Here is a 9,158-nt window from a genome sequence, read left to right on the forward strand (position 1 = left end):
AGAGTTGCAATATCATAATCTGATTAGATATTTGACATTGGTTGTTTGAGATGTGCTGGCCAGACAAATCACATGGTATTTGCTTCTGTTCTGAGCATAAAGTGACTTCAAATCTGAATATCCATGTGTGTGATTTTTAAATTCAGTTTCTATAAATACTAACATGTGACTGAAATTTCCTTTTCACAAATATCCAGGTCAGTAAAACTTCAGTGTTTGAATGTTTGCAGAGAACAAACACAAAGGGTATGTCTTCACTGCAATTAAACATCTGTGGCTAGCTCTTGTCAGCTGAATTGGGTTTGTGAGGTTAAGGAGCTGTTTATTGCAGTGTAGACATTCGGGCTTGGGCTGGAGCACAAGCTCTGGAACCCTCCCCCCTCACAGGGTCCCAGAGCCTGGGGTCCAGTCGGACCCCAAACATCTACACTTCCAATTAAGCAGCCCCTGAGCTCAAGCTCAAGTCAGCTAACACCAGCCAGCCACAGGTTTTTAATTGCAGCATAAACATACCCTAAAGTAGCATTATTGATGTGATTTATTTTTAAAATTTGAATCAAGATTTGTGAGAAACTGCTTGCATAATATAGGTATGTGGGAACAGGGACTTTATCTTCCTTCATGTTTGTCCTGAGCGAGCAGATTGTGGCACAAATGTATTGTAAATTATTATTATTCCCCCAACTGTAAACATCAGCACAAAGTGGTTTGACAGTGATATGAAGCATAGATGTTTTATCTAGCACTATTGGAGAGCGGATGAACTATTTTTGGGTCCTGAGCCAATGCCCATTGAAATTAATGGACAAACTCCCATGGAGTTAAATGGACTTTGGATCAGCCCCTTCATAATTAATAAACTATACAATCTGTTAAGATTTGCTTTGCTTCCTTATATGATCAAAAGGAGATTCCTTCTGCCAGCATTATAAATGCCTAAGTATAGGGTCAGGCAAAGCCAGCCCTGTTGCTGCTATGGTGCCACATATTTTGGGACTTCAGGGGATGAATATAGTGTTGCCAACACATCCATCTGTCCAAACTGAAGAATCATGTAAAAATGAAGATCCACCCACATAAGTGATATGTTGATGAGCAGGGTCCTAAGTGTTGTTGAAACAGAATTTCACAGGGCAATTGAAAGAGGGAATTATTTATACAAAGCGGCTTGTATTTGCAATAAAAATATTTGTGCTCTCTTGTCGCATTGCCCACTTCCTGTAAATGTGTGTTTACTGCTGTTATTTCACACTGAAGGAAAAAGGTCACACAATGCATGCTGTGCTTTTTATCCTATTAGTTCTGTCATGGAGATGCAATAGACTAAAACAAATCAAAGATGTACAGCCCAAGCATTTGAAGGGTATTCAGTGAATTTAGGAGTGAGCAGGTGTTAGTTACAGTGATGTCGCGGGCACATTAAAAACCTTTTGTTAAGCAATTAACTTGACATCCTCTAGTAGCATGAAATATGGACAGGTTTCCAGTATTTTGTAATGGTTCCTTTGTAGGGAGGCAGAATTATCTGAACAGTAGTGCAGTCACTCAACTCTAATGATTACAAGGGATATTACATCTCATGCTTCAGGGCCTAAGCCAATCTCTATTAGAGATCAGAATAAAGACTGGATGTGGGAGGCAGATTACCCCACACCTGCCTACCACTGGGTAGTTACATCTTCCTCTGAAGTATAGGATACTTGCCACAGTCAGAGACAGGGTACTGTGTAGATGCATTTCTGATCTCATTCAGGATTGCATGTCTGATGTTCCTATGTTTCTATATTATATGGAAAAATAGACCTAAGAATAAGATATTTATGTTATCACGAGGCAAATATTGGAAAGATATCCTGAAAATATTCCTTTCCCTTTTTAAAGGAATTCACTTTGACTATGTTCATGCCCTTGTTGTGACTATTGGAGGCTATTAGTGAGAAGCACATTTGAAATGATCTTTTTGAAGAGAATTCAAACAGGAAATCAGACTCAGAGTCAAGCTCATCCAATCAAGGAGCAGAAACCTGATGCAGGTGACCAATCATACAGCTCACATTTTAAATATCAAATTCTTTTAACAAAGGGCTTGCAAATGAATTATAGACCAAAAATTATTCACAGAAATTTGGTGAACAATTTCAAATAATGAATAAGTGAGGGGAAAAAGAAATCACTCTCCACTCATGGTCAATTTGCAACTGCAACTTCAAAACTTGCATTTTTTTTTCTTGATTACATTATTGTGAACTATTCATTTAGCTCAAATTCAGATATGCGGTAGGCACACACTATTTTTATCTATGCATATGCACATGGGTAAAGAGAATGAAAGTGCCCCTTCTTAAATGAATTTATGACAAAGGAATAAAAGAACCCTAGGAATTTGTTCACTCAGGTAAGTGCTCAAATCATATGGACTTGCTCAAGCAATAAACTTGATAAATGTTGCCTTTTACTGACCATGAAAGTTCTTTTTCAGCATCTGTGTTACAGATAGAAGAGCTTTCAGCTTTGAAACATATATGCTTGCTGGCTGGCTGGTTTAAAAACAGACAAAACACTAAAGTTTAAGATTTTTATGAATGAATTTCCCACAGCAGATAAAAGCAAGAGTCCTGACAGTGATCTACACCAACAGAAACAGACACAGAAGGATGAAAAAAAGGGATCAACTTCTATCACATGAAGATTGAGTAGCTGCAGCCTGATGATTGCACAATATGAAGTTTACCAAGCCGTATTGGAGCAAATAATGCAACCAGAGACCAGTGCTGCTTGGAAGAAATTATGCCAGGAGCATACTACTGGCTCAAGGAAGTCAGGGTTTTCTTGATGACCCACTGGTGATGGTAAAAAGATAAAAGCATTTGGGTTCAGCTGGAAAGTCTAGAGTCCTGACAGCTAGATTACCCAAATTCAAAAAGAGTGCTCTGCAGATACCCCAGGAAGAACCAGTTTATTCTCTGATCAGTACAGGAGGAAACAATGCTTTGAAGTCACTACCAAGATGGTAAGAGTTCAAGGGCTATTAGGAGAAAACTTTTAGGACTGACTTTGGGGTGTGTGTGTGTGGGGGGTGTTAGGTTTTTGGGGCGTGCCATCTTCAGGAGTTGCGCTTTAGATAAAAATATTTTAGGAACCATCATTGTCCTCTCTTCCCCAACACTTCTAATTCAAATGTCTGAGTTGCTTATCGCTACATATTATCATGGTATAGTTGTAAAATACAGTACAGAAAATTTGTCCCCTGCATTTCCCTAGCAGGGATACTTGGTGGTATATTTTTTAAGTCTTTGTGTGAATGTGTGTGTGTTTTTAAAATCAAGAATAAAGTGCTCCATGATGCAAAGAATGATTTCTTCCTCTACTTCCTCCCCTCTTGCTCTTGGGCTGCAGAGCCAAAGGAGAGCTATATATCTTGAGGAACTTAAGGAATTGATGCCTTAAATAAAGGGAAAAGAAGAAATGTGTTTGTGAACTTGATTTCACTGAAAAATTGAGAGACAATTTAATTTAAGAGAGCCATCATTATAGATTCATTGGCTATACTGCTGGTCATAATGAATTTGTTTAGTATTCATGAGATGCTGTATTCATTTCCACAGATTATACGCTTGTGAGACATAGCCTCACTTAACTATTGGCTATTCCTAGCTAGAATGTTAGAGTAAACAGTTTCATCAAATGGTGAATTCCATCTATTGCCAAGTGTTTAGAGTGCAATTGTTCTGTTCAGATAGCCAGAAATTTAGCTTCTTTCTGCTATGGAAGTGAGTGACCTCCCACACAAACATACGATTAACCTAAGGCTATCAACAAATGAGCAGGGTTGACCTTTTTAAAAAAACAAAAAACAAACAAACAAACACAAAAACAAAAAAAACCCCTCAATTATTTAAGAATTTTGGCTATATTTAAAATCACTGTGATTACTGTCATCCTGACAACCTAGAATGCACAGATGCTAGAGCTGGATTGCTTAATGCTGTTACTGAGGAAGTCAAGTGGTGGCCCCAGTCTTCTCACGTGCAACATAGCGATGTTGACACTTTTCTCTATCACTGTGATAGTACTGCCCCACCATGTGAGTTTCTCTGGAGTTGGAGGATTTTTTCCATGAGACAGGGAACTTGTACTGTGTGTCTTACTTGCTTGACAGATTTGTATACCAGTCCAATCAGCTAGGGCTCACTCCCCACTCCTGGACGTAGTGCACAGAAGCTGGAAAGCTGCCCTTAAAGAGTAGCAGATGATTCCTCAAGTCTTGACAAAGAGGAATTCTCAGGCAAAGTAGAGCTGATGTTATTTATAGCAACCCGTGAAGGACTGTTCTGTCCCCTGGCCAGGCCACAGGTGGCTTAAAGCCCCTTTCCCCACACCAATTCTCTTCAGCAGCACCAAGAATCAAGTCAACCCAACTGAGGACTGTGTGCCTAGAGTAGCAAAAGAATGAAAGCACCAAGGGTAATTGTAAGCTAGACCTTGACAACTGTCAGGAACAAGGGCTTGCACATTAACCTGGGACTAGCTAGCTTAGTCTCCAGCAGCAGATGATCACAAGTTCCTTGATGATGACACCTGCAGTTGAAATCATTCCTATGCTTGCCTTGTTTCCAGCCTTGCTCCAGGCATTCTCCTGATTCCAGCTATGAGCCATGGCTCCAGTTACTGGCTTCTGATTCTGGCTCTGACCTTTGGCTCCAATTTCTGGTTCCTGGCCCTGGCTCTGGCTCTAACCTCTAGGCAGGACTCCAGCTCTAATCACTAGTGCAGACAATCCACATCCTGCTTGTGAACAGCATCTGAATATGCTGATGCCCCATCCTGTGAAGGCAAGCCCCCTCCATTCTCATTGACTTCACTAGGAGCAGAGAGCATTTAGCATTTCTCAGAAAGTTCTCAGCACCTCACAGGATCAGGCCCATCATGAGTATTTTGAATGCCTCTTCTTCCTAAGTCTTTGCAATAGACCACCTGCTATAACTACATCCTTGTTTTCTTTCTTAATGCTCAATGTTCACAGTTGGGTTGCAAGTTCAGATATGCTGTTGAAAGTACACTTTTGTGGAAGTACTGGTTTGTTCTCATTGTGTTTGTCCCTTATCTGTAGGCTATTTTCTCCACCCAGTCACCCTTAAATTCACCAAGAATATTCCACTGATTGATAGGCTTCCTGTCTTTGAAAGGAAGCCTATCAGTAGTTTACTAGTAGGAAATGGAGCATAGGTGTCTTACTGCTTAAGGGCCAGTTCCTGAGACTGAGAAGTCATTAGACTCATGAGCTCAACTGAACTACTTATGTGAGTAAGTACTACTTAAACGCAGCAAAGGCTACAGCATCAGGCCCTGAAACTTTAAACTTAATTTCATGTGCGTTAATGAATAAAAGTCTAATCCTCTATGGACCAGATGTCTTAAATCCCCTACTCCTTATTTTAAATACTGCTGCATGAATGACTGTTGTTTAGGTAGTGCTTGTCTACCTACCTATGTATTTATCACTGCCCTATATGAGCATCCTACAGAAGACACAGGAAGGTAACAGGAATTCCGCCACTAAGTGCTGATGGCCCAGTGATTTATGTTTGGGAGGTGATCAGCCATCATGCTACTCTCACACTGCACTAGTACCCTAGTTTAGACATTTGTATGTGAGCAACCATCGTAATTTCAGTCCTGAGTAGTGGCATCATAGTAATTACCTTGGGTGAAATTCATTCCACCGGCATAAGGTCAGAATAATCAGGCTCACTCTGTATGAGAGTGAAGTGAGAAGATTTAGGGTGGTGAAATCCACACTTCAGGACAGTTTCAGTGAGAAGCCCTGGCCTGGAATAGCAGTCATAACATCTCTGTGCCAGCTGCATGGGGTACTGGGGTCTTAGAATCCATGTTTACATGGATCCTGCAGCCCCTTCCCTACGAAAAGGTAACTCACCTCCATCATGGCCTTGTACTTCCTGCCCCTTTCCGTTGCATGTGCAGGAGGAGCACCCCTTACTGCTGCCTAGCTACTCCTCATATATGCCACTGAATAGCCCCTCTTTGGGATTAAGTGATGTGTAGGGCTTTGCTCTGGCCTTTTACATCACAGAGATATTTCACTTCTTGATTTTATGCTTATTAATGAAAATATAAAATACTGGAGTCCAGTCTCCTGCCCTCCACACTTTCCCGTGTTTGTGTACAGAGACTGGTGTATATTTAGAGAAAGTTACATTAACCCTATCTTTAGGCAACTTAAAGAAACTGGTTGCTTAAAACAGATTCTCTAATACAGTTGGAACAAACTTTGTCCAGCAGCAGCCTCTTCCTCCCCAGTTTTAGCAGAGCAAGACTGGAAGTTTTAATACATTCACCTACTGTCACCATGCTTCTCTAAAGAAGATTAGTGTGACCAGTTATTGGTTTAACTACGACAGCATCTCTCTGCCAATAAGATCAACTGGCAAAACAAAGGGGATACCTTTGATGGCAGCTGTGAGGCTGGTAGACCACGTGCCAGCTCTTGCCAAATCTGTAGGTTTCAGCTGAGCACTGACAGATTCATAGCTGGAAACCAGACCAGCTCACCTATATGCTAGTATTGTTTAAGATAGGTGTTAGATTTATAAGGATGTGTTTAGACTCTATAAAATGCCTGTAAGTTGCTGCATGCATTAATTTTCCTTGTAATGTCTGTACCCTTTGATAAATTAATATGTAAATTTTGCTTTATAACTAAATATGGCTGCTCTGACCTGGCGAACCCATTCAGGAAGAGGGGTTCCCCCACCCCTCAAGAAGGGCTATCAAAATTAAATGGGCCATTGTGGAACATCATGATACAAAGTCTTGGTTAATGGCCCTTTCACATGCATCAAGGTGCTACTTGCAAGAGAGCCCATCCCATCAACTTGAATACTGGAGGAAGGGGATAAAACGTGGACACAAGAAAATCCCCTCTCTCTTTTGATGTTTGGACTGTGACAGGGCCAGAGACACTAAACTGAAGCATATATCCCCAGGGTTTCCTTGGGTCTGCCCTGAAAGACATTTTGAATTGGCAGATTACAACTGTCACTTTTTAAAACAATAGATTAACTTGTTTGCGTATAGATGTTGCCTTCTTTAACCTGTAAATAAGATTTCTTTTTCCTAGTTAATAAATCCTTAATTTACTATAGGATTGGCTACAAGCGTTTTTGATGAGACATCTGACATACAAATTGACCTGGGGGAGGTAACTAGTCTCTTGGGACTGGAAGCAACCTGAATCTTTTGTGATCTTTACAGACATGCCAAACCCATGGGGAAACACCCCCCCACCCCCCCACACACACACAGAATTTGGGCTTGTTTTTGGTTTATGAGTTGCTTGTTGGCTAGTTTGTAGCTTGTAGCATGTTTGGTTTGCAGCTCGTTGCAGGTTCTGTTTTTTGGATCAGCTCCCAAAAGCAAGGGCAAGGCAGGGGAGTCAGGGGTGCACAGCAGGCCCATCGCAGTCCCAGACTGCACACTGGGGGGGGTGGGGGGAGATCTAGTCACACAGAGTGTTGGGGTTCTTAGAGATTGGCTTGTTTTGAAATGGGATTAGCTTGATTTTTGGCTTATTGTGAAAGTCAGGATGCTTATTGACTACATTAAAGGTGGCAACTGTGGCTCTTTGGTGTATGCCAACCAACTATTACTAAGTGCAGCTTGCTTGGATAACAAGATAGACGGGAGTGCCCAATGAGACTGTGTGACACCATGGTAAAACTGTTACAGTGCTTCAGGAGTTCACATTTGTTACTGGGTTGGTGCAAATCTAATTATAGAACATAAAACCAGTTTGCCCTGCTTTTTGACAGTCTGCCGTGAGGTTGGTACTCATGGTTGTGAGCCACTCCAGACATCGTGACAGTGACTTCTGGCAGGTAGTCACAAGCTAACAGTGGTCCATATTACGAGTCTGTCTATTCATGTTAATGATTGATCCACATTAGAAAGAGCTTTATTACTACTCTGTTGTATTGCCAACTGGTGGGCATGGCTTTTAGTCCAATTCTCAGTTTATAGAAAAGCCCGGACACCATGGCACTATTCGCTCAACCCTTCATTTTTCCAAGGTAGACTGTGTTGTGCCTTACAATCTTTTTGGGGGGTGGAGGGAGAAGTCTTTCAGATGAGACTTTAACGGCCAGGCTCAGTTCTCTGTTTCTGGACATTAAGATTGCCCATGACACTTTTCATAAGGATAAGTTTATCCTGATATGTTTGGGCAACTTCAGGGATGTTGCTGAAAAACTCAGGCAAGTAAGAGCCCATTTTATCCCTGCAGGTAGATTACTCACCATATAAACCTTAAACAATAAGTCCTTAAACTTTATCCTTTAATGATTTTGCACAGACCCAATTACTCTCAATTCCACAGTCATTTTAATTGGTGCCACCTTTTAGCTATAAATATCTCCAGAAATGTTGGGAAATCATTCTTCATCTCAATTTTTCTAATTAAATAAAACACAGATTAATTCAATTTATTAAATTTTGTACACACAGAAGAACAAACTAAGGAATATTCTTTATTTGAATGCAGCACTTATTTGATTTATTAAATTTCCCTATAATTTTCAATATTCTCTTTAGGATGATACCTCTATATATCCCTATGGCTGTTAGCTGTGCAATACTGAGCAGCCTAGTGGATAAAGCGACCCTATATATTACAGTGCTCTTACAACTGGGGCAGCTGCATTTTTATTAGACTTTTCGTTATCAAACTATACTTCATTATGCCAAAATAGGCTGTTAAGGGCCAAATCTTGCTCCCATTGAAGTCAGTAGCTAAATTTCCATTGGCTTAAATTGGACTAAGATTTGTCCCTTAATAAAAATCTTCAAACATTTTTCTTCAGGCAAAACTGACTATTCTTGCAAGTTTAACTTTCATGACATTTTCTATGCACTTAGATCTTTATATGAATTAGGGAATAGGCTTTGTTTGAACTGTGTCGTTCTTATATTTGATTTCTTAATGATTTTTAACTTGTTATACTCTAAAGATTGGTTATAATGAGGGAATGTAGGTGCAGCTAGCATACCACCCAAAAGCTCTTCGAGATAGGATAAAAGACTATGTAGCCATGTGGATAACATACCTGTTTCCTATTTCTAAGGGTGGAAGTTCAGAATTG

Source organism: Chelonia mydas, chromosome 5 (genome assembly GCF_015237465.2).
Source record: "Chelonia mydas isolate rCheMyd1 chromosome 5, rCheMyd1.pri.v2, whole genome shotgun sequence".
NCBI lineage: Eukaryota > Metazoa > Chordata > Testudines > Cheloniidae > Chelonia > Chelonia mydas.